Source organism: Barbus barbus, assembly GCF_936440315.1.
Source record: "Barbus barbus genome assembly, chromosome: 1".
NCBI classification, from domain to species: Eukaryota; Metazoa; Chordata; class Actinopteri; order Cypriniformes; family Cyprinidae; genus Barbus; species Barbus barbus.
The window spans coordinates 47,332,396-47,359,081 of record NC_136729.1 but is presented as its reverse complement, the minus strand read 5'-3'; the positions used below and the strand labels follow the sequence as shown (position 1 = coordinate 47,359,081).

General features: G+C 39.5%; 1 protein-coding gene across 6 annotated transcripts in view; it reads left to right on the top strand.

Annotated features, from left to right (window-relative positions):
• The first annotated feature begins 16,272 nt into the window (after positions 1-16,272).
• Positions 16,273-26,686, top strand: part of LOC306873149 (receptor-type tyrosine-protein phosphatase delta-like) — a 143,735-nt gene continuing 133,321 nt past the window's right edge. For all 6 annotated transcript variants that reach the window (XM_079422226.1, XM_079422223.1, XM_079422225.1 and 3 more), the window contains exon 1: positions 16,273-16,406. The gene's annotated coding sequence lies outside the window, so the exon portion shown is untranslated. The remainder of the gene's footprint in view (positions 16,407-26,686) is intronic.

The window sequence follows — 26,686 nt, the reverse complement described above, 5'->3', positions numbered from 1 at the left end:
CTTGTACTGGAAGTGTATTTTTAATTTTTTTTGACTCAAGTCCCATTCGTTTACATGGAGAGGGCGGGGTTTATGACCTGTACTGCCGCCAGCCACCAGGGGGCGATCAAAGAGCCCGCAGCTACAGGGCCTAAAACTAACTTTTTGCCACACCTGGAAATGGCTGGTTATGTGATTAAAATTTACCGGCCAAATTAGGTTTTTTTTTGCCAGCCATGAAACTCTCTCTCTCTCTCTCTCTCTCTCTCTCTCTCTCTCTCTCTCTCTCTCTCATATATATATATATATATATATATATATATATATATATATATATATATATATATATACATACATATAGAGAGAGAGAGAGAATACACACCTAGATTTCATAATGATTTTTTATGTCATTATATTCAGCATTTGTAATTATTCTCTTCATATGTTTGAATATATTTCATTATAGTTTTGCTTCAGTTCATCTTTAAACATTAGCAGTATAAATACTCCTGATGAGGACTTAGAGAAGTTTTGAAGGGTTCATATCATTTCTTGACATTTGGAAATATATTATCAAAATATGCTGAACTCACTCTTCAGTCCAAACATAGAGAAATATGGCAGCAAAATAAAAAAATCAAACAATATCACTGGGCTATTTCATTCTAGAGGTCAAGTAGAATAAATTATTTAATTACTTTTGTTGCAAAATCACCTTGACTAATATTTTAAATGGACTTTAGCAGATAAGAAAACTGAAATATTGCGTGATATGCGTCTTATAACTTTATTATCATGAGCTGCCTAAACACCGGTATCAGAGAATCTCATGTGCAGAAGTGGATAATGGCGTCTTGTCATGTCTGCAGCGCAGAGTAAATGCTGATGTATATTTGGAAAGAGTCTGTTTGTGAGTGAACGTGTCGGGAGGTTTTCATGGCTCGACCCCTGCCAAACAGACACTTACTCTGAGGAAGAGAGACGTTTCTTCCGGCTCACACACACACATATGTTCACATCCAGCTCATCTGAATTTCTAAAGCTCTGCTTTCACCATGTGTAATTTCCACACGACTGGAGCAGCATCCCAGAACGAGCCGAGATGATGTTATTCCACCATGTTACAGCAGATCTGTGTGTGTGTGTGTGTGTGTGTGTGTGTGTGTGTGTGTGTGTGTGCTGGTATTTCCTATGTTATATGGACCAAACCAACTATGGACCATGATTGAACTCATGTACAGTAAAGCTGTGGTTTCTGTACTGTACAAATACAGTAATAACATTTTAGGTTTCACTGATTTAAATTTACAGTTATTTCACACATATTTTAAAACTGATCAAATGTTAATACACCACCCTACTGAAGTACTAAAATATGTTCTGTACTTTCATAATATTATATTCTGATTGCTTCTTATGTCCTCATTTGTAAGTCGCTTTGGATAAAAGTGTCTGCTAAATGACTAAAATAATATACTGATAACCATTAAAACTCATGTGCTAAAGAGAAAGACATATAATGAATCAAAATTCATCACAAGCAGAATGTTTTCCATAAGCCGAGGTAAATAGTAGTGTGGGTTATTACTGTAAAATTAAATGAAAATTCATCAAATAATTAGTTTTTGCTTAAAATAGGGATATGAGGAGATAATTACAATTAATTGGAATGCAATAAGTACACTAGGATTTTTTATATTTTGCGGGGGGGGGGGGGGATTCTACTTAACGCAGAACTTTTAAATAAAAAAACAAGCCTGTGACTCTTATTGTGAAATGTCTTCAGTATTTCCAGCTGCTAATTCAAACAGACGAGGGCGATCAATCATGCACTCTTACAACCGTCTACAGCATATTCCAGTGTAACACAGTGTAACAGTGCTGTATTCATTAGTAGTGATCTGCACTGATAAAGTGAGCTCGTAAATCAACTACTGTAACAGCACCGCATTTTTCCTTAGAATGTGCAGCGCTCACATTTATTTTGCAAAAATCACCACCTTATGAAGTTTTATATTCATATTAGGTTGTACCGTGTTTCCTATGTTTCTGTCCCCAAATTTAAGACTAAAATTAATCGACCTACTCCAAAACACATTAGTTCACACACATCGATGGTTACTCGCTAATGCAAGTGAATTATTCCACAGGTTTTTACTGTAGCTGTTCGCCGTTGACAGGATCTTCTGCTCTCGACACTGAACACTCTGCCGCCGGCTACGCTGAAGCTGCTTCTGGACGTTTGCCTGCTTGTGAGCGTAATGGACTTTAACTGGTTGCAAAGCCTCATGGGACTCCAGAGCAATTGAGAGAGCGTTGAGGAATCCTGCGAGCGAGTTTAATGAGAACCCAGGGGACGATGCGACGACAGCGATGCCGCAACCAATCAGAAGCTGTAAAACTCACCTGCTGCTGGAGCACGAGCCCATCAGCGCTCTCACACTCACGACAGACGCTCACATGTAAAAACACGCACTGAACAAAACCTGGGCCATCATGCAGCAGGTGGAGCCAGTGCTCAGATTCTGCGTTTTGATTGGCGGATGGCTTTGTCAGTCATCAGTGTGGGACTGAACAGACAGACAGCTGACGTTATGGTCACATGTAGAAGAACAAATTGAACTGACACACACTCATACACTGAAAACAACTGCAGGATTTAGGGGTTGCTTACACAACACCATCTTCAATTAAAGACTGAAAACTTTTTTTGTACAATTGGGCCATATTTACTAACAGCTTGCACCAGGGCAAACCATCTTTTGACGTTAAAATAGCACTGTCAGGATTTACTAAAGACACGTAGTGAAGAATTAGCGCTGAAAAGCCGTGGACACAGTTATTTTTGTGCCTGACCTTATTTAATACGCATTGAGTTTCCCTTTCAGATGCAAAATTTATGGGAGGATAGTAATAAAATGAATCACGCAATGTGATTTACTAATGTTTGCACTCGTCAAATTACAGGAGTTTGTGCCATTATTTAACGCCTAAAAAAATCATGTCATAAAACGATTGGGGACCTATTGAGCATGGGCTCTGCTTATTTGCGACTACACTAATTGCGCTGGGCTTGTTATATTTTGTTGGTCGATATGTAAATTAGAGATTGCGTCTGTGTTCTTTACTTTCCACATTGTCAGTAAATTGTCCACAGAAATGTCCACACCCATCTGCGCTGTTTTGGAATTGCGCTCTCACACTAATTTACCCTGTTTAGTAAATCTGACCCTTTGTCTCTGCATAGAACTTCCAGTAAATGTGTATAAATGTGAAAAATGTGTATTTATAAAGTGAATTGAATTGAATTATGTTCTGTTGGGATTAATTGGATTCAGTACAGCTGAGTGAAGAGTTTTTTTTTTAAATTTTTTTAAATTCAGAGACATGTTTGTTGAGATGAATTCAGTTATGTGAAGTGGGTTGGGCTGAGATGTTGATTTAAGTTCATTTAAATTGAGATTTAAATCTCCTTTCTCTACAGTTCGCCTACAGTTCAATTACTCGCCAAACGAACGCTTCCCACATTCAGCCGCCGCTGATGGCGTGATGAACTTTACGGCGGTGTGTTTCCTCATTCCCTCCGCTGGCAGATTCCTGAGATTAGACTGATGGGACGAGTGAGGCGCTTTCATCTGAGTTTATGTGGTTTTAAATTGAACTGCTTTTGTTTTTCAGCTCCTGAGTCCTCAGGATCTTCACCAGGGCTTTCAGAGGTAACGTGCCGTGGCTTCTGTGCATGTGTGCATGTGTAAGCGTGTTCGGCGGCAGGCCGATCTGCTGACGGAGTGCAGGTGTAGCGCTTCAGCAGCAAAACCGCCTCACACACACACACACACACACACAAACACACACACGTTGTCTAGTTTGCCGATTGTGAAATCATTGTGCTGAGCTTTTGTTCGCTCTAAATCTTGACCATCCAATCAGAACCGCCGCTGAGCTGTGACTGACAGTGATGAATGCCCGCCCCGATCCCATCAGCTCTGTTAGCACGAGCAAAGCATGCTGGGAGCATCTCGACAGAGACGCTGGCACGTCATTAATACAAACTCTGAGGAAACAAACAAAGGCAAACTGAACTGTTTTATACACCTACAGCACGATCCATCAGCGTGGAGGAACTCGCTCAGACATCAGTTCATTCTTCACACGGCTTACAGACACAGTGTGTGTGTGTGTGTGTGTGTGTGTGTGCGTGTGTGTGAGTGTGTGTGTGTGCGTGCATGCGCGTGTGTGTGTGTGTGTGTGTGTGTGTGTGTGTGTGTGTGTGTGAGTGTGTGTGTGCGCGTGTGTGTGTGTGTGTGTGAGTGTGTGTGTGTGTGTGTGCGCGTGTGTGTGAGTGTGTGTGTGTGCGCGCGCGCGCGTGTGTGTGTGTGTGTGTGTGTGTGCGCGTGCATGCGCGCGCGTGTGTGTGTGTGTGTGTGTGTGTGTGTGTGTTGGATTGTATCGCAAGCTTCTCTCACAATGATTTTGCCTGTGAAGAAAAATGAAAAGTGCAGAAAGACAAATCAGAGTTGCAGGAAACATCTGCCAGGTTTCTTTTCATGTGTGATTTCCAAAGCTTGCTTTATTTGCCCGAGAAGCAAAACACTACCAAACTTCATAATATAAATATTTAGAAGAAATATGGCATTTAATGCAATAATGGCATTTTTGTGACTGAATTTGCTGCAGCACTTCTCAAAAATTGTAGCAATATTTGTGGAAAATTGTTATTTTACAGTGAAAACCCATAAATAATCACAAAGTTCTTATGGAACTACTAGTGTAAGAGTTACTTCTAGATGATTCCTGACATCAGCTGTGGTTATGCATTCATTCAAAACATTAAACAAGTAATTCTGTCAGGACCACTATTGTCAAAGATGACTGACAATTAGCATACAGTTTGGATTGGCATTATGGTTCTGTTCTGTGCAAGACCTCCCTTCACATCCATGCAGCCTGTTATGGATAAGAGCAGGGAGAGCAGCAATAACCCCACAAAACAAAACGATATGCTGATATCCCCCCAACTGACAGCGAAAATCTAAAAAACTTAAGCAACAAGCATGTTGCCCTTAACCAGATGACCTAACGAGTATGTTGCCAATACCTGAAAGCTTAAGTAACAACACATTCTCAATAACAACCAGACAGTTTTGGAACAAGCATGCTCCAAAAGAACTAGACAGCACAACCAGATAGCCTAGGAACAAGCATGTGCCCATTACAACTATATAGAACAAGAGTGTCCGATAATTGAACAGGAACAACGGTGAACTGACTTCACTGAACAACAACCGTTTACCATTTCTCCCCGGAGCAGCGCTACAGCAGAAATGATTGCAACCGCACCATGATTGCTATATTTCCTGTCTATCACCCCAAGCTGCTTGAATCTGTGCTGCACAGTGCTATAAAATAAAGGCGACTTGACTAAATAAGCCTAAGCAACATTAGCAAGCATGTTGCCAATAATCTGAGAGCATAAAAAGGAATTTAGCTTAGCTTCCTGAAGACATTCGGAGATGAATGGAGAGCGAAACCTAGCCAGCTGGGATGTGGATGCTTGATCTCTTAATATCCTTCATGTGGGGAGTGAAGATCCCATCTGAACTTGTTCTTGAGTCAGTCACATAACTCATGGAGTCCAAATCAATAATGTATCGATACGTGAAACAATGCTAACTTCTGAATCAGGCACTTATGATCAATGCGGCAAAAAACTTGCACTTTCCCCACAATCCTTGCAACTCGCCAAGAGCGATCTCTCCAGGCTTAATGCATGTTGCGACAGCTTCTGCGGGACAGTGCCATCATATCAAGTGAAACAATGTTGTGAAACATCATCAGCTTTGCCCTTTTTGCGGTAACACTGTTTTAGATTTGTAGGCCAAGTCGTTTAATAGTTATTGCTATCAATCGCTGAATGCGTGAGGAATATTGAAAACAAAACTGGGTAACAATTTAGAATACTCTTCCATCATTAATGAATAGCTACACAAGAACACATGAGTAACGCAATATTAGCACTCTAGTAACTATTAGTAACTAACACGAAACTCTGATTAATGAAATAGTAGGTAATAGTGCTTAGCTGAATGTGGTAGTTCACTATTAGCTAATCAGTAACTATTATTTTTTCATACCTCCCCAAGAACTACTAAGAACTGCTGTCTACAGGTTCATAATTAATATGAATAATACATAATGTATAATTAATTCTAAAGTGAAGGTCATGGTAACCCACTAGATATGATTCTTTTATGGTCTTAATGAAAAGTCTACAACATACTTTGGTTCAAATTTCTCAATGGTAGTGTAAAAAACACCTTCTTTACCCTGTCAAAATCAGCTCTGTTTCCACATGCTGTTCTAGTCGATGTTGCTTTAAATGCTAATGATCTCTGTTGACTCCGCCCCTCTCTTCCGTGGAGTGAGAGCAGACCATAGATATGTGTAGATTACAACCTACTCTCATGGCATTTATGTACCTAACTGCAGTTTCAGTTTCCCAAAGAAACAAACACTAGAGGCAGTAAAACTCTGTCACCTTTTACTCCTTTTCACACAAATTTACAGTTTTGATTAATAATGCATATTTTTTGCACAATTACTTTAAGAATATCATGTTATGACTTCAAATCAATATTAATATGCTGGGAGATTTGAAAAATGATGCTTTTGAATGTTAGCATCACACATATCCAGCCTGGTATCTATGGGTTATCAAAACATTTATAACTGTATTTATAAAATGCTTACTAATGCCTATTAATGTTGGAACAATGCTTTATAAAGGATGACTTGACTATTTACTCATGCTTAACTAATTATGCATTGTGTGCAGTTATTATAAAGTGTTACACATTTATTTAGGTTAGGATTGGTTAGATTTAGATTTAGTTATAGTTAGATTTAGTCATGGTTATGTTTGGTTAGGGTTAGTTATGGTTAGGGTTAGTTTTAAATTAGCTTTGGTTAGGTTTAGGATAGGATAGGTCTGAGCTTTAGGAAATATCATCACCATCATACAAAAACCATCGTGTGTATGAGATGTCCTCATTAATCTAGTCAAGCGAGAGAGAGAGAGTGTGTGTGTGTGTGCGTGTGTGTGCGTGTGTGTGTGTGTGTGTGTGCGTGTGTGTGCGTGTGTGTGTGTGTGTGTGTGTTGGGGACTCCAGGCATAATTAGTAGATTTATCTGCTACGTCAGCTCATGTTAGACACCACACACACTCTATGTCATGTGTTGTACTCCATATGAGGCTACAGTACTCATCATATTCCAGTCACACACATGAACACAGCATCACAAGCTGGTGAGGAATCTGGGCTGCTAACACAGCGAGAGAGAGAGTTAGTCTGACTCATGACCTCTGAACCCCAGGACGTCTGTAATCACTTTATCAAACACACGCCTACATCAGTGAGAGGGATGCTGGTGTAGTTACAGTATTGACCTCTGTCCCTTTGACCTCTGACCTCTGACCCTGCAGGCTGTTCACTGTCTCTGAGTGTTTGTGTAATGGGTTTCACGTGTGAGTGTGTGTGTGTGTGTCTGATAACTCTCTGCATTCATGTTATTGTGATTCAGATCAGATTGTTTGGTTTTGGACGCTCATTGATTTTGATTTGAAAGCGTGTGTGTTTGCGGAGCAGAAATCGGGTGATTGTTTGGGGCGTCGTGTGTGTTCGGTCTGTGAGTTCAGCTTCCATCTCAATAGGCCCAATTTATGTTTTAATTACTGGGATTCACCCAGCCGGAGTTCACACGCACACACAGACACACACACACACACACACACACACTCACACACACACACACACACACGAGCTGGTGGTGGGGTTGTTGCCGTAATAATGAATTATATTGTGGTGTAAGCTTTCTTCCTGCTGGAGTGAGATGAGCTGTTTAATACTGGATGTACGTTATTAATGGGGCTTTAATCTGACCAGCACATTTGTGACGCTGAGCTCATAAATATCATTGACAGCCATGATTAGACCTCATCAATACAGACTATAACTCTCAGTGCAATTAACAGAGCCAACCGTTATGTGTGTGTGTGTGTGTGTGTGTGTGTGTTTTCTGCTTCGTTGCACGCTGTATTCACTCATGAAGTCATCAGACTGACTGTGACACACTAAAACACACAGCACAGATGAGCTGGATATAGGGTCACTTCATGCGTTTTCTCTGAACGGATAGCTATCTGATTGTGAAAAGGCCAGGTGTAAATGCCCTCTGAAATGCTTTTGAGACAGATTTAAATTCGATCACTCAAACAACATCAGGAGGTATTTGATCTTGAATTTAGCTGATAATTAATAAACTGCAGTGCTCATCTGTTGCTTTCTTTGATGTGAACTCCTTTGGATTTGCATTTAGCATGGGAATTGAAGACCGGATTTATATCTGTTTTGCGAAGACACATTTATGTGTCCAAGTGTCAACGGAAATGTTTTAACAAATCATAAAACTATCTGATCAGAGAAAACGCATGAAGTGACCAGGTATAGTCTTTTTTGGTATCGTCAACATTTCTCTGTCATATTCACCGTCTTGTATTACTCCTGCTGAGTTTGTTGCAGTGCACTCTGGGCAGAGGATTGAGTCTTTAGCGTGATGGTCTCTTGAAGCTGTCTGTGATGTGTTTCAGTGCTGTCTAGGTAGGCGGCTCACTAGGGTTCGGCACAGAGTCTTTGTCAAAGCAGAGAGGGGCGTCTGATACGTCCACCGTGAAACTGATGAAGGTGCGGAGGCTGATTTATATAAAAAAATCTCTTTCTTTCGGTGCACGAGAAGCGACAGATTGACATAGCGGCTCTTTCAAGAACCCTCAACTGTAAAATAGAGGAACGAGACACAATACATGTGATCAGTCAGAGAGAAAGAGAGCGGATGAAAGCGCGGCTGGACAGAGAGAACCGTGGGAGTCTGAGACCTCGATTCATTACCACGATCCGTAAGCTTTCTTCATGGATCAGATCCCTGAAACACACACCAGCATCATCATCAGACACGTTCACCTTCATCACCAGCATCCTCACTGGCATTAAAAAATCATTACAAAATGAAAAATTGTTACCATTTCCAAACCTGTATAGGTTTATTTCTTCTTCTGAACACAAAAGACGATATTCTGAAGAGCTTGGTGACAGTTGCTTGTAGCCATTATATATAAAGGTGCTTCATGATTCCATAGAAGAACCTTTTTTGTCTAAATGGTTCCAAAAATAACCTTTAACAGTTCTTCAGATTATAAAAAGGTAAGAAAGAGATGTTTCTTTACAGAACCTTTGACTGAATGGTTCTTTGTGGAACCAATAATGGTTCTTCTATGGTATTGCTGGGAAGAACCATTTAAGCACCTTTATTTATAAAAGTGTATGGAAGTGAATGGCTACCGTCGACTCTTTGCTTCCCGACCGTCATCCAGCGAGTCTCTCCAGCACTCCTGCAGCATTAGAATGCATTTCTCCATCTGTCTGTCGTCCGGTGTCATTGCGGCTCTGGAAGCTGTCATGGCCGGGCACGACTGTCTCTCGTTACGCATGGTGATCCGGCTCCTCGACGACTGCTGCTGTCACCGTGGCAACTGTCAATCAATCGCATCGACAGCTAGAGAGAGCGAGTTACAATAATAACGAAAAACCGAGCAGTAAAATAGACACACCAGAACTGAAAGCCTTTTATATCAAACTCAACTTACAATCCGAAAGCTTTCCAAACCAGTTATCCTTTGCTGTTTTCAAACCTGTTTAAGGGTAGTCGACAAAATTCACATCAATGAATTTTACTTTTAAGATAATAAAGTTTTGCTGCAACTGGATGTTTCTTGTTGAAAACTAGTAGGCCTACTCAAATTAGGCAGATGCCAAAAAAATGACATTTGATAAATAGGGAAAAAAATCTTATCAGTTTGTTTGGTCCCTAAAATGAGTTTAAAGTGTGTTTAATCATTACTTTATGGACATGTGTTACTCAGTTCTGGTTCAGTGATGGTGATGTAAAATCTGGGCCCAGAAGCAAAACTAGTTCAGAAGCAGTGAAGAACACCTTCGTGTTTTTCAGTTTGTCACATTTAGCATCACTCTAATATTTTGTCAATGTTGCTAATTAGCATTAGTCTGTCAGAGGGCATTTATGTCTTAGCTGTACAGTGTTAATAGTCTCTTTCCACTCATTAGATAAACTCTCCAGGATGATTTGCATTCTGGTTCGTTTGATTAATCTCCAAACTGATTCTCAGAAGCCTTGTGCATTATTTGAAACTGGTAATCGCACAGCCGCTGCCGAGATTTATCCTCAACATTTTTGTTATTGTCACATAATTCATTTTCAGAAAAAAACAGCAATTATTTTTCTAAATCCATCAGTGACAGAGTTTATATTAACAGTGTGCTCAGACTGATTTCTATCAGGTTTTGCAGTATCGTTGAATGTCTGTTTTATAACTTTTTATCGGACATCTGGAACCACAGAATGCAAAATCATTTTTTTTTTCAACTTTGGCCACTTTTGTAAAATAGAAACGAGTAAATAGGGAATAACACTATACAAATTGACAATTTAATTTTAGATAATTATCATCAACTTGTATGCTACAAAACGTCAGAAAGTCAATATTAAAAAAAAAGTTAGTAGCAATTGTGAACAGAATATATAATTGTGCTGCAGTTTTGACACTTTATATTTTATATATAAAAAAGTGTTGAAACTATTAGTTAACTGTTATAAAGAAATGTTCTTTCAGCCACTGTAATTTGCATCAGAAAATAAAGCAAACTGAATGAATCACTTGCGATATGGTGGGAAGAATTATTTCTTTTAGAACAAGATGTTTATGTCCACAGTTAGACAATGCCCACCGAGAGAAGAGCTGATAGATAACAGATAGAAACAGTTTACTGAGTGTTGTCCGTTGCTTGCTCTGCTGCAGTAAAGCTTCATGTCTATGATGTAAAACAGCACACTGCATCATGGGAAAGGGCATTTGATATGACGGAGCAGGATCAAACGTGAGATTTCTGTCTGTTTATGGTGTCAGTTTCTTGAATAATCCGATGGTGGTGCCTCGCGCTTGTCGCTGAAGGCTTTCCCCGAATAGGGCAACAAGCCAAGCGTCACCGGCACCAACACGCCCTCATCCTGAGACGGAGACGTGGGTTAATCTGACTCTGATGCCTGCCATCTGATTCCATCTGAAGTCACGATTTGGAAATGCAGTTTAGATCTAATACGTCAAGCATCTGGTCTCGGGTCAGATTCTTGGGATAAGGTCACAGGCTGCGGAGGGAGGAGCGTATGAATCTGGCACACGCGCAGAGAGTAATGACCCTCTTGAGGCTGTATTTTTATTTAATTTTCTTTTTTTTGGGGTGGGGGGGGTCTGGGGTTATAGAAATTAATATTTTTATTCAGCAAGGATGCTTTAAATTGATCCAAAATGATGACAAACACATAATGCTACAAAAGCTTTCTATTTTGGATAAATGCTGTTCTTCTGAACTTTCTATTCATCAAAGAAACCTGATAAAATTCTACTCAGCTGTTTTCAACATAATAATAATAATAATAATAATAATAATAATAATAATAATAATAATGTTTGTTGAGCAGTAAATCAGTATATTATTATGATTTCTGAAGATCATGTGACACTGAAGACTGCAGTAATGATGCAGAAAATACAGCTGCAGATCACAGAAATACATTACAGTTTAATTTTTTTCAATAGAACACAGTTATTTTAAATAGTAAAAATATTTCAAAATGTTTTTGCTGTACTATGGGTCAAATAAATGCAGGCTTGGTGAGCAGAAGAGACTTCTTTAAAAACATTACAAATCTTACTGTTCAAAGACGTTTGACTGGTCGTGTAAATCTGATGGAGTTTTATCTTCTAGCAGGTGAATCACTTAAAAAGTGAAGTAAAAGTGCACCTCTCCTCAACAAGACACACAATTTGAGCTATAAACGATGATAATAATGATCCCTGCCTTAGAAAACACCACTAATTAGTTGCCTTTTTCAGAGCGACACAGTAATGCGATGCTTTCCTCAGCGCTGATGGGAAGTAATCAACCTCGGGTATAATCAGAGACTCGCCTTGGTGCCCGAGTGTCTGGATCATAATACCTGTTTAAACTGATCCACGTGGGTTGAGATGTGGTGGAAGAGTTTGTGAGTACATTCACATCAGCCTTTGGCTCCAGAACAAGGCCGTGCTCTACTGCAGGACGCCGCTGATATACGGCCTGCCTTTACAAACACGGCAATAAAGATTTGGGTGTTTGAATGAATCACACAGTCAAACGCCGCTTCATTACTGGAGCTATTAGTCTCCCGGAAGGGCCGATACTTCACGGCCACACATCAACCTTGAGGCTGTGGAGTTCTATGGCTGTTCGTCCAAGCTGACCCAGCGACGTGCCGTTTCGTCCACTTCGTCGTACCAGTGAACGGTTTTTGTGTTCGTGCACCAATACACGACCATCCGTCTTCTTCCCTTCAGGATTAAATTAATTCCCACAGATTCAAATCCACCGAAATCCAGCCGCTCAGCTGTTGATTGAACAGCACACACCTCAACCTTCGGTAAACATCACAGTAAATAAAAACAAACCGTGCCACACCGGAGCTTCTCTCCTTGGACTCGAAGCCAAGTTTTCATATCGATGCCCCACCTCGATCCATCAGCGCAACAGACGGCTCCTTTATTGACCTCCGAGAGCCACTGAATGACAGAGTCCGTTCCTGATAGATAATATCAGCGGCTGACAGATTCCAGCCCGCTCTCATTCATCAGACGGGCCTGCTGTATTAGCCGAGGAGACACGCTTAGTCCCAGATTCCCACTGTAAATCCAGTCACGTCCCACATTCTATTACAGTCAGAAGAGAGGACGGCAGACGCTCTCAAACCGAGGCCGTTCTACTGTAAAGACCGCCGGCAGATGCCTAAAGACACCACTCCATCCCCTCTGAAGCCCTTTTTACACTAGTGCACCAGTGTAGACGAGGATCGTTTTCATTCTAAAATCAAAATGATCCTTGTCTAGACTGGCGTTTTCACTGTGTTTCAGAAACGATCTCCGTCTACACTACACAACCGAAAACACGTGTCACATGACCATTCATGCAGGTACAACCATAGATGTGTATAAGTAGATACTGTATTATTTAAATTGCAGACATATCTGCGTGCTTGGAATGGTCAAATGGGGAAACTACCTATACATATCTATGGGTACAACAGTGAGCGTGATGTTATCGTTTACATGATCATCAAGCATACTCAGAGCGAATGTGGGCACACCATCATTTTCAAAAGTCTCCATTTTGGTCCGTTTACACTGCAGCGTAGCCCCAGAGTTTTCAATCTATAATGGGGTCTACAGCGCTTTCAAAAATCTCCATTTTCAAAAGTTGTAAAAAGCCAGAGTAGTGTAAACGACAGGTAGCACAATTTATGCATTTTAAAACAAAAAGGCACTTGTGTAAACGTAGCCTGAGGTTTATGCGTGGTTCTGTGTTTGTCCGAGAGTCAGCGTATTCAAAACAAAAAGTCATGTTGAAATGAGAGGGTGCATGTGATATAATGACACCAATTTAAGCAGAGGAATTGAGGTGAAGATGCTGAAGTGGTCATTCTGGACTCTTGGCCTCCTCAGGGAAATAGGACTCATGGAAAGCACAAATATTTGCATTCGCGGCTGCCAAGGTAAGCGTTGTGTTAGGGTTTCGCAGGGACTCCAAATCAACACAGTATGTATGTCACGTGTGTCTCCAGACTTTCCACAAGGTCACCATGCAGACACGACTATTTCAGTAATTCAGATACTTATGCTGATAATTCACATAGAGTCTTATAGTCTACAGAAGTCGTTTATCTTGCTTTATTTATGTTAAGATGCTTTTTCTTGGATAAAAAGGCAAACAACATCATGATATCAGACTTTTAGCCATCACTAACTAATTATGATATCAGGAGACTGAATTGTGAAAATGTTTGCATTCTCCCTTGTCACAATATTTTCTGTCATTGCTACTTGTCTTTATAGGTTTTCAACTGAATTTATTGGTTGAACGTCAGATTCCAGTGAACGTCTTGCTTCAGGTTGTGACTCGGGCTCGTAACTCAAAACATGTAATATATTACTAGTGACTCCTTTACAATGTAATATTATATTACTTATTACTCACAGCCAACGATATTAGTTACAGCCTGTGAATATATGAAAGTTACAGATTAATGAAGAGTACACATGGCTCTAACTGATGATAAGCCACAATTCTTTAAACAACTTCTGTTATTTAATAAAACACCAACACAGTAAAATCTGCAACCGAATACAGATGGCATTCACTGTGGAGAGCAAAGAAAGAATTTAATTGTACAGGGAAACTTGTTTTCCTCACTGTGCACATGACAATAAACGCTGGACTCCAGCAGCAATGGAAGCCGTGTTTTCTAGCTGGGCGTGTGGTTTGGTCAGCGGCTGTGGATCGAGTCTGGCAGGAGCTCAGGTGAGCGCTGAGAGCACATCTTCCCACCGAGCTGCTCCCACAGACAGTCTGTTGTTTTGCCGTGTCCCGAAGCGGTGGGCTGCACAGATTGTTTTTGGACGAGTTTTAGCAGAACACCTTCGCTGTGTGCCGGTGCCTGCGGGGCAGAGCTTCAGCTGTTGGCATGAGAAGTCCTTCAGTCTGTTTAATGATGCATTGGAAACGCTCGCTCCAGCACACACACAGCTCTCCTGTCCAGCACTCCAGCGAGTGATTAGCACTATTTTTCTTAGATAAGAATCTTTGTTGACGGTATTTAAACTGGGTCAGGACTAGCACTTGTCAGCTCTCAGAACACATAACAGCTTTGCTCAGTAAAGCCACACATTAACTCTGCTGCGCCCAGCAGGCCAGCGCCGGTACTGTCTCTGTCATGCACTCACACTCACATCTGAGGCTCTTACATTCACCGCTGTTGCAGTTTTGTCTCTTCGCCGAGTGCATGTTTGCATTTGCCTCTGTCCTGTTACAGTCGTCCAGCTGTTACTAATTCAGATTCATTATTAAATGATGATGATGATTGTGTGGAGCTGTTTGAGTCAGTTCATTAAGAGCTTCATTAGTTAATGACAGTCTGTGTATGTTTGTTGTTGTTGTAAGTAGACAGTTACAGTAAACATGATCTGTGCTGTGATGAATGATTTATGGTGAGTTGCTGATTCCTATAGTTTTATGAAGGGCGGCATCTTCTTGAGTTTTGGGGGTTCGAGAGGCTCTGACCTGCATTTATGGCCCACAAAAGACACTGTGCTCACCTGAGGAGGTAACCATAGCAACAACACACCGCTCCAGTGCTTTCAATTACAATCAGTATTGATGAAACATAAGAACTGACATTATCTGGCTCTTATGTGTTAATGGGTTTGCATGTCATGAAATAGAAAATGAGCCTTTAGAAATATAGTGGATATAATTGAATTTTTTTTTGTTTCTTTCTTATTTTTTTGGTGGGGTTGGGTTGGAGTGAAACAAAGACCATTCCATTTGCGTGAAGACAATATAAACAGATTGCACTATAACAGAGAGACAAACATTTATTTATTTAACTTCCCACAATCAATCCATCAATCAATATATACAGTTTTCACTTGATTTTTTTTAAATTAAGATAATAAATAAATAAAAGCAGTGTTATTTTTAAAAACTAATTTCACTTCATTTTAAAAGGACAAACAGACAGACTAATAAATAAATACGTAAATACATGCATTCATACATAAGCAGTATTCTAGAAATTCCTTAAATAAATAAGAAAATAAACGAAACAAATAAGATGTTTTAATTTTTTTATTTACAATTGCAGTATCACACAAAAGTTTATGTACTCGTATTCCGGTATTTGGTGTATATATATATATATATATATAGAGAGAGAGAGAGAGAGAGAGAGAGAGAGAGAGAGAGAGAGAGAGAGAGAGAGAGAGAGAGAGATTGTATACAAAACTTTGTCTAATTGTTTACAAAGTCCTAAAAACAGCTGCCGTCTGTGCTCGAGGGCGGAAAAGGAGCGTTTCGTTGCGCGAATCGATCAGACGCACGCGTGCGCTGTAATTCGCCGGTGATTATCGCCGAGTGTTTGCGCCGCGCCGCGGTGACGTCACTCCGCGCTCCGTGCCTCTCCGGTGCTGCTCGAGCTCGAGCGCGCAGTCTCGCCGCACGCGCCTCCCGCTCGGCACGCGCTCTGCTCTTCTCCGCGCGATGAACCGCTCGCTCCGCCGCGCGTCACGCAGGAGACTATAGACGCGCGTTAAACTCCGCGCCACGAGAGAGACAGAGACACGCACGCTCGCGCTCGGCGCTTGGATTACCGCTGGATGTGAATAAACTCTCTTCATCTGAACTCAACACCGCGAGGAGGATGAGGAGCAGGTAAGACGCTTCACGCGCTCGCAACTCATTCTGGGGCTTTTGCAACATGACGAACCACGCCAGAAGAGTGAGTGTGTGTGTGTGTGTGTGTGTGTGAGTGTGAGTGTGTGTGTGTGTGAGACAGTATATAACAGAAGAGTGTGTGCGCGCTCGAGGCGTTTAAGAGGTTTGTTTCTCATTGAAGTACAGAGTTTGGTGATTTGGGCTTCTTCTAAGCGCTCAGAGACTATGGGACTCTCTCTATGAGGCTCTCTGTGATTGTTTTGGCATGTCTATGAGTTTTAAAGCCTGATGTCGCTGCTGGATTAAATACTCATCCTGTTTCTCATGTCAGATTACACACATCGCTCGGCGGGAGGGTTTGAGCACTTTGACTCTGTCAGACTGAGGCTTCTCCTCAGGACTTTATTTCATTGCATTCATGTCAAACCAAGCATCAGTCGGGTGAAAACAATTGCGTCTTCCCTTTCTGTCCTGGTCTGTTCTGGTTTTGTCTCATAAACGTGGACGAGATGAACTTTAGATGGACGTTCTGACCAAAAAAACTCAAACCTCTGAACTCTGAGATAAGATTTGACACGATCGCCCGTCTCTCTCTCTCTCTCTCTCTCTCTCTCTCTCTCTCTCTCTCTCTGTCTGTCTGTCTCTCTGCGTCTGTGTGCCCGTGTTTGTCCGCTAGGGGCCCCTGAAGTCCCCACACGAGCCGGAGGAAATGAATTGAGTGTTAATGTCATCAGGAGCGACTGTAAAAGGGTTAAAGCAGCCGATAAAGGGGCGAGTCGGTGAGGTGATGAAAATGAGCTCAAAGTGCCGTGTGTGTGTTTCATACACACATGCCCAAACAATCAGTGCTTGCCACTGCAGTCCGACATCCCACAATTAACGCCGTGGAAACGCCTTCGATTTCCAATCTCTCTGCAGCTACCAGGCGAAAAACCTTTGCGACTCGAGACAAAATAATTAGCTGTTTGGAGATGAGTTTGCACTGGGCTGAGGCTCACAGCAGATACGACGCCCCTGCCTCGCATATTTGGTTGAAACCCGACCCGGCCGAGCCCCCAACGGCTGGGGTGTGTGTGTGTGTGTGTCGTTGACAAGGAAACGTTTGCTGTCGGATATTATAAGGCAGATGTGGAGCTGAACAGTGATGTATTTTTCCAGTCCGCCGGTCGTTTTTCCCACAGACTCTCGCTGACCTCTGCGGGAAGAGCGAGTCTGGCTGAGGCCGAGGAAATTTTCCGGAGATTACTCGGCCGGAACGATGGCTGCGAGTCCCTCGGTCACGTTCCTGACATGATGGAAAAACAGACGGTGGTGAAAGAACGGAGGGGGAAGAGGAATGTTTTCAGAAGTCCATGACTAGATCTTCTGGAATGCCAAGGTTTCAAAAAAATCCACATGAGAGAGAGAAAGAAATCTATGGAAAAAAAGCAGCCTGCAATTATGGGGCGCCAACTTGTTTGAGAAAACCAGCGGAGTGCCAGAACTTCTGGGAACGATGGGCCTGGAATGATGCGATCTGCCAAACCATCACGCTCACTTCCGGATCCAGAGCCGCTCGACTCACACCTTTAACCCGGCAAACCTCCAGCGCCATCCAGCACTTCAGAGGCCTTTCACAATAGCAGGCCTTTTTCTGTTTGGTATCAACTGATCGGTGAAAGAACACACAACACTGAATGAACTCTTTTATTTTCTTAGACTTGCATTTTTAGTGATCTTGTTACCAAATGTGAGACATTAGTACAGTTTCTGGCTGTAAACTTTAAATAAACAACAAAATGAATCGAAGTGTTACAAGAAACTGACTGCAGGTTTGTTTTAAATGAAGCCATAGACATAAAAAAAATCAGGATTCAAATAAATATATAAAGTACAAAATTGAAAAGAACATCTTATTAGAATCCATTTTATAATGAACCGCTTTACAAATTAAACTCATATTTATGAATCATCTGAGCTGCATTACATTTGTAGTTTATTTTTATTAATTTTCTTTCCAATTGTATTGACATATTTTATTATATTTTTATTAAATTTAAGTGTATTTAACAGATACAATTCCAGTACATTTAACTCCTTCATGCAAGGTTTCTCTCAGTGGCATTTCTAAAGGATGGGCCGACATATATTATATTATATTATTACCCCCCCTCCCCAGACAATATTTTGCCGAGTGTGTTATTGTGCTGATATCTGACTCCCGTGGACAGCTGCAGTTTTTGATATTCTTCATATTCTGTTCACATCAGTGATGAATTAATCTCTTCATTTAAATTTAAATTGATTTGTACCTTTTAATAAAGCAATTTTTTCCTCAAAGTGTACATCTTTTGAGTCAAATTGTTACATTTAATCAGTCATTTACACATTTAGACTGTTACCAAACAAATGAGACCAATATCATTAAAATTATTCTTCGCAGAAGTTTAATCTGAAATGGCATTTAGATGTATTTACACAGTTTAATGCAGCTCAGAGGGACATGGAGTGCTTTAACCAGTTACAAATGCATCATTTTATGACATTTTAAACATAAAACATTAAATACTGATATTTAAAATTATTTAAAAAATGAAAATAGACTTTAAATGTGAAATTAAAACGGCCAGTAGGTGGCAGCAAGTGTTAATAAGTGATTGCGATTGAACCGAATCATTTAACGGTTGATTCATTCAGGATCAAAACACTGTCATGTTGCTCAGAGATGCAAAACAGTGCTGTAGCTGTTTGTAATTATTTTTTGTTGGCGAAATGGAGCAAAAACAGGCAATATGGTGTCTAAAACGTAACTATTAATATTAATTTATTGATTTTATACAACAGTTCAATAAGCAATATCACATTTGTAATCGTGCTTATTTTTGAAGAAAAAATGGCATGAAACGTAAATATATAAATTTTCTGCCCCCATATCTTGAATTTTGTGATCATTCTTAATGCATTTTAATAGACTGAATCATGCAGTGAAAGAACACTCTCTAAATTAGTGCTCGACCGATATTGATTTTTTTATAACCGATACCAATTAATTGCATGTTTATGTGTCTGATAACCGATATGCAGAACTGATATTTATTTACTGTTATAAAGTAAATAAATGACTGCGGAAGTAAGTCCATACTTCACTTTGGTTTTTCCTCCTTTCAGTCATCTTAACAAAACATGTTTGGAGAATTAGCAGTCTTTCATGCAGGGCTCTAGACTCATTCTTCCCACTGATCTCACTTTAGTGACTAACTTTCTCAGTTGGCCGCACGAGCACATCATTTGGTTGCAATTTGTTTTTTGTTTTTGCACATTTGAACATTTGATTAATCAATGCATGCTGATGAACTTTTATCATAGTTTATAGTTATATGGTAACGAAAGTGTTCAACATTCAACTCGTTATTTTTCATCTGTATTATTTGTGATTTAAAAAACAGGAATTCCTTTTTTCGTGCGCTTTCACTTTCAAATTTGCGATCTTGGTGTCACGTTTTACAAGAAAAGATCATTGTCTGTTTTGCTTATATCTATACACCTTTCATTTTTTAAGACTAAAACAAAAGATGGATTCATTGTTATTCTTAATTAAAAAGCACAACAACAATAAAACAGTACGTTGACAATGACAAACTAGCTTACATAACATTTATTAACAAAAACGAATAAGACGAGGCATGGCACAGGACACATCATATGCTGTATTATATACCGAGTATATTACAGAATGTTTAGCAAACTCTGAGCAAGCAAATAAATATTAATATATATATTTTTAAATTAAGGAAAGCCTCCATAGCGTAACGTGAGGTAAACAGCAAAGATAACAAGCTTCTCAAAATGAAAACAAAAAGACAAGTAAAACTAAACTGGCTGTAGCTGACAGGACTTGCATGTTTTTTCTACAAGAACACCAACATGTTCACCTTCTCTGGTTTAAGAAGCGGTCTTTTACTTTAGTTTGAAAACAAAACCCTCCGTTGCGCTCCTTCGCGCTCGTGCTGACGCGGCGAGTATAAACCAGGCTCTACCCACGACGCGCTCGCGCTGAAAGCACCTCTCTTCACGTGATCAGTGAAATCTGACTCCTGCTATAATGTGCTGCGGCTGGCAGCGCGCGCTGTATGAAGCAGACGCTTTAGAGCAGCGCAGACCTGGCACTCGTACAAATGCGACCACGTCAAATTTTAACTCGCAAACAATTACCATTTTGGTCGCAGTCTAGAGCCCCGTCATGTTAAATTTAATCTTCGTATTACAACAATAAAAAACATTTTATTTATAAAAGCTTTAGCAGCAACACTAATATTAGCAGTAAGCAAAATAAACGTAGAATGTCTAATGTTTTCAAATGGAGAAAATAAATAAAGGACAGGAGTCATATCAACTTAACTTTAACTGCAGTTTTAGTAGGTTTATAAGCTGTTTAATAGGATAAAGAGTGAAGAATAATTCACTGGATAATGTTGATTCACGGAATAATATTCTCTGGAATATTGGAATATAACAAGCATTGTATTTTATTGCATTTCTCATCTGGCATGCTCTAAATTATGCTGCTGACAGCGCGGTTTATCTATGCATTTACACAGAACTATATGCTCCTCAAACTGCGATCGATGCAGAGAATTTCCATAGAGTTGTATTAATTTAGATGTTTATAAGCGAAATAATGGTTATATAGTAAGTGTTAATACAATTTAGGGTGCTTCAAAAAAGTGAATCTTGTTAAAAGTTACATGCGGTGTCCGAGCTGAGCATTTCTTGAGCATCAACCGCTGAGTGAACTGCAATATGAAAGCTAATGATGAGCATATAGACAACAGAGAGAGAATTACATTCAATGCTTTTATTTCCAACATGCAATCATTCATGGCTGTATTTAATTCATGCAAAGTTACGTCTTTATTGGGAGAGGACTTGACGGATTATCTACGTAACTCCCGACTTCACGAGACTAATAGACCACAGAGAGAGAATTCAATTCAGCGCTTTTATTTCCAACATGCGCTAATTCATGGCTGTGTTATTTCAGGCAAAGTTATATCTTTATAGGGACAGGGCTTGACAGAGTATCTTATTTATCATATTTCTTAGAGCCAAGTTGCATAAACTACATATCAGATATTACAAAACCGATATCCGATTATGGAAAAATGCTTAAATATCGGGAAAAATATTGGTAAATCGATATATCGGCCGATCTCTACTCTAAATGCACACATGCACTGTTTAACCTGCTTCATCGCCACGTAGGCTAATGTATAAGTGCACTCCGTTGGTGTTTTGTTTGGTTTTTGCAAAATATTCAATATTGTCAAATCGCACATCGTTAAATCAACAATTATGATATTATCGCAGATGATATATATCGCACACCCCCACCCCCCCCCCCCCCCCCCACACACAGTTCAGTAAATTAGAGAAACACATGAACTGTATTTTACTCATATTTCAGAGTTTAATTCACTCATACAAGCGACTGTTTTCTTCTGTTCATTGTTTTGCTTTCATTTGAATTTTATTTATAATTAGTCTTTCTTCATCTGTTGTTGATAAATGAGAGCTGCTGTGTGGGTTTCACCTCTCTGAAGTTGTAGTGATTATATCCATGAGCTGATGTTCTTCTGTTCATACAAACACGAGGCGTTTATTTCACATATGATCCCATGATTACTAATACTTTCTAATTGATGCTCCTCAATGAAACGGCAGATAAAGGCGTGAGGAGAGAGGAGTGTATGGAGGCTGATTATGGCTCCCATAAATCTTGTTTATTGGGAAAGAGCCGATGAAAGAGACACAGTGTGACGGAGGAGAGAAAGAGGGACAATGAAGATCCAGCCGCTCGCGTTTGTCAGTGAAATAATGCAACAGTGATGCTCACGTTCAGTCTCTACGCAGAGATCAAAATCAGAAACAATAAGATGAAAGGACAGGATTGTGGACTTTCTCTTTTCTTTTATTATTTTCTTCTCATTTTTTAATGAAGTACAGTCCCATGAAGCACTATAAATGATGAAATCAACCACAAATATTGGTACCAGGGCTTCACCATATTGAGAAAAAAAAAAGAAGAATAAAATAATGTATAAATCACCAGATGACTTGAACAACTGATTGGAGAGATTTGTAGGGGATTGCATATGCATATAATATAATATATATATATATATATATATATATATATATCTCACTCTACTTAAATGGTTTGCAAACCATTATTTTAAGGCTCAATGATTTGGAATAAAATGTGTTTGATTTTTGTCATGACAGATATTTAACATATATAAACACAGTAATTTGCAAGTAGTGTGAGTTGTTTCTTAATGTAATTTTTAACTCAATTATGTCATTCATGAAACGGATGGGGCTGCTGAGCTCAGTTGCTGCTTTTTCCATTTCCATGGTAACAGCGTCTTCTCTGATTGGTGGATCTGTCTTGAGGATGGTGGGTAATGTAGTTCTTCAGTGAATGTGTCTGGACAGGTTTATAGCCCATGTTATTGTTTAGAATCAGTTTCTCTGCTGCACTTCAGCTTGGGGTGTGTGTGTGTTTGTTTTTCAATTCCTCCCTCATTGGTCAGGAAGGACGGATGGTCTTCCTCCATCGATCTGTGTGTGTGTGTGTGTGTGTTTGGATCGGCTGGCGGAATCTGGCCAGCGTTAGACAGATGAGAGCAGCTGTTATCACTACTGTATTAGCGTTACAATACAATGACTATTACTGAAGAAACAACAGACAGCTGCGCACGAGGAGCTCTGGGTTAATTACTCTGTATTATTATATGTAGTCATATGTAGTCTGTATACAGAAACTTCTGGACTTTAAGAAAGTAGACTTTCTTAAAATACTTCTACTTGATAAAACCATTTACTGTTCAACATTTGGCAGTCATTTAGATTAAAATCAGTACTTTTATTCAGCAAATATGCATTAAATTGATCGAAAGTGACTAAAAGCATTTATAATGTTACAAAAATGTCTATTTCAAATAGTAAGAAAACATAAGAGATAAATAAGTGTTTGTTGAGCAGTAAATCAGTATATTATTATGATTTCTGAAGATCATGTGACTCTGAAGACTGGAGTAATGATGCTGAAAATACAGCTGCAGATCACAGAAATACATTACAGTTTAACACATATTCACATAGAAAACAGATATTTAAACTGTAATATTTTACTATTTAACTGTATTTTTGATCAAATAAATGGGCGTGGTGCGCAGAAGAGACTTCTTTAGAAAGCAATGAGCAAATTCCATCACATCTCAACCGACAAATCATGAAAGTTTGTGCAAAAACTAATGAATCACAGAAGAAAGTATGAATGGTTTTAAACAATTTATATTTCATGATGAAATTTTTATTTTAAGACGGTCTTAAAGGCTTTTTTAAAAACAGCTGAACTAAATGATTCATATATTGCGGACATGTTTAACGTGTTTATATATTAAATGTTTAGTGTCAGTATCTTCTGTAGCTGAAGAAACATGGAAGTCATTCGTTATACAAGCGTGATTATGTTAGTGTATTTATACAGCGCCAGTTATACTGCTCTACTTAAATGACTTCAGTTATACGGTGCAGTTATATACGTGCATGTATTATACATGAGTAGTTATTTAACTGAGATGCATGAAAAATACATGAAAATGAGCCGGGAATCAATGGCAGCGAACGGCTTCAGTGCTGCAGACCGCAGTGATGCTCGAGACTGAGACGCTGCTTTGGTCCTCATGAGCTGTGAACTACTGAACGTGTCCAGAGTAAACACAACCTCCGAGCTGTCAGAGTCAACGAGCGGCCGCTGATATCAGAGAAATACTGCAGCACACACACACGCAGAGCGCTTGACTGTGATTTATGTTTCTCATGGGAATCACGTCTCGCTGTGAAATGAGGAATGAGTTCTATTAGCACACGCGTGAACATTATACACACACACACACACACGCGTGTGAAAACCATACATGTACACACACACACACACACAAGCATCATGTGCATACATGTACATACACACACACACACACACACACACACATGCATGAACATCACACACATACAAAAACCATACATGAACATCACACACACACACACACACACGCATGAACATCACACACATACAAAAACCATACATGAACATCACACACACACACACACACACACACTCTCACACACGCATGAACATCACACACACACAAAAACCATACATGTACACACACACACACACACACACACGCATGAACATCACACACATACAAAAAACATACATGAACATCACACACACACACACACACACACACACACTCACACACGCATGAACATCACACACATACAAAAACCATACACGAACATCACACACACACGCACACACACACACGCATGAACATCACACACATACAAAAACCATACACGAACATCACACACACACACGCATGAACATCACACACATACAAAAACCATACATGAACATCACACACACACACACTCACACACGCATGAACATCACACACATACGGAAACCAAACATGAACATCACACACACACACACACACACACACACACACGCACACGCACGCATGAACATCACACACATACAAAAACCATACACGAACATCACACACACACACACACACTATATTCTCGGTCTGATCGTTTGCATGTTTGCATCTCTTCATGATGAGCGACGGATGCTGAGCTGCTGTAAGAAGATTAGAGCTGTGCAGCAGACAAGCAGAGAGAGACAGACAGAAGAACACTGAGAGGGAGACAGAAAAATGTGTGTGTGTGTGTGAGAGAGAGAGAGTGCAGTAAAGAGGAGTTTTATGGTGCTCATAAAGAACAGATAAAGATATGGGTAGTTTTACTGAGTGTGGCCCGTCAGTCCATCACTCTTTAACTCTTGTCTCGCGCTCTAGAGGTCATCTTAAAGAGACAGATCACCCAAAATCAGCCTTCTGTCATCATTTACCCTCATCATGTCACAACACGACTTACTTTCTTCTCTCAAACACTGAAGAAAATATTCTGAGAAATGTCTCCATGTTTGTGTCAGACGGTCCAGTCTTCTTCAGAACATCTGCTTTTGTGTCCATGAAAAGAAAGCCAGTTTCACTATAACCTACTACATAATCAATAAATCATGTTTGTTTGTTTTTTTCATTACCTCATCAAAGTTGAAATTGTTTAAATTAATTTGTGATATAGAATACATAATTTTAGAAAATCTGATTATAATTCAACTTTTAGGGCAGAAACTGAACTTGAATTAGATGGAATTTCTTACAGAGTTTTGAACAACATGAAGTTGAGTAAATGATGACAGAATGAGGATTTTATGCTGAACCTCCATTTAATGCATCATTAACTTTCATAATGCCTTGTAATACACATACAGAGCAACACATGACCACTTACTCAACACAGATCTATTAATAATTATATCTGCATATCTGTGATAGACTTGTGATGTTTCTGCTGGCAGCATGCAATTAAGTAACTCTGAATATCACTTTATTCCCTTCATTTTGCTATTAAGTTCACAAAGATCGTTATATTAGACTAGTTTCATAATCACAACTACTCTCTTAACTCATGCATATGATTTGTTGTGTGTTTGTACCCACAAAACCGTATTTTGAGAACAAATTTGTGTCCAGAAATTAGCTAAACCTCACAAAACACATTATATTATGTTGTATTATATTATTAGTATAATATTTTCTTATTTAAACATGGCAAAACTTGATTTGTTTGGGTGCATTTAATAACTAGCTGTACCTAAAAACAATAGAAGATTGTGTTTTATGGTCAGATGTGTGTTTGGATATGAATATATATATATATATATATATATATATATATATATATATATATACACACAAATACAGTGGTGTGAAAAAGTCTTGGCCCCCTTCCTGATTTGTTTTTTTTTTTTGCATGTTTGTCACACTTTAGTGTTTCAGATCATCAAACTAATTTAAATATTAATCAAAGATAACACAAGTAAACAACATGCAGTTTTTGAATGAAGTTTTTTATTATGAAGGGAAAACAAAACCCACATGGCCCTGTGTAAAAGTGCTTGCCCCCTAAACCTAATAACTGGTTGGGCCACCCTTAGCAGCAACAACTGTAATCAAGAGTTTGTGATAACTTGCAATGAGTCTGTTACAGCGCTGTGGAGGGATTTTGGCCCACTCATCTTGGCAGAATTGTTGTAATTCAGACACATTGGAGGGTTTTCGAGCATGAACCACCTTTTTAAGGTCATGCCACAGCAT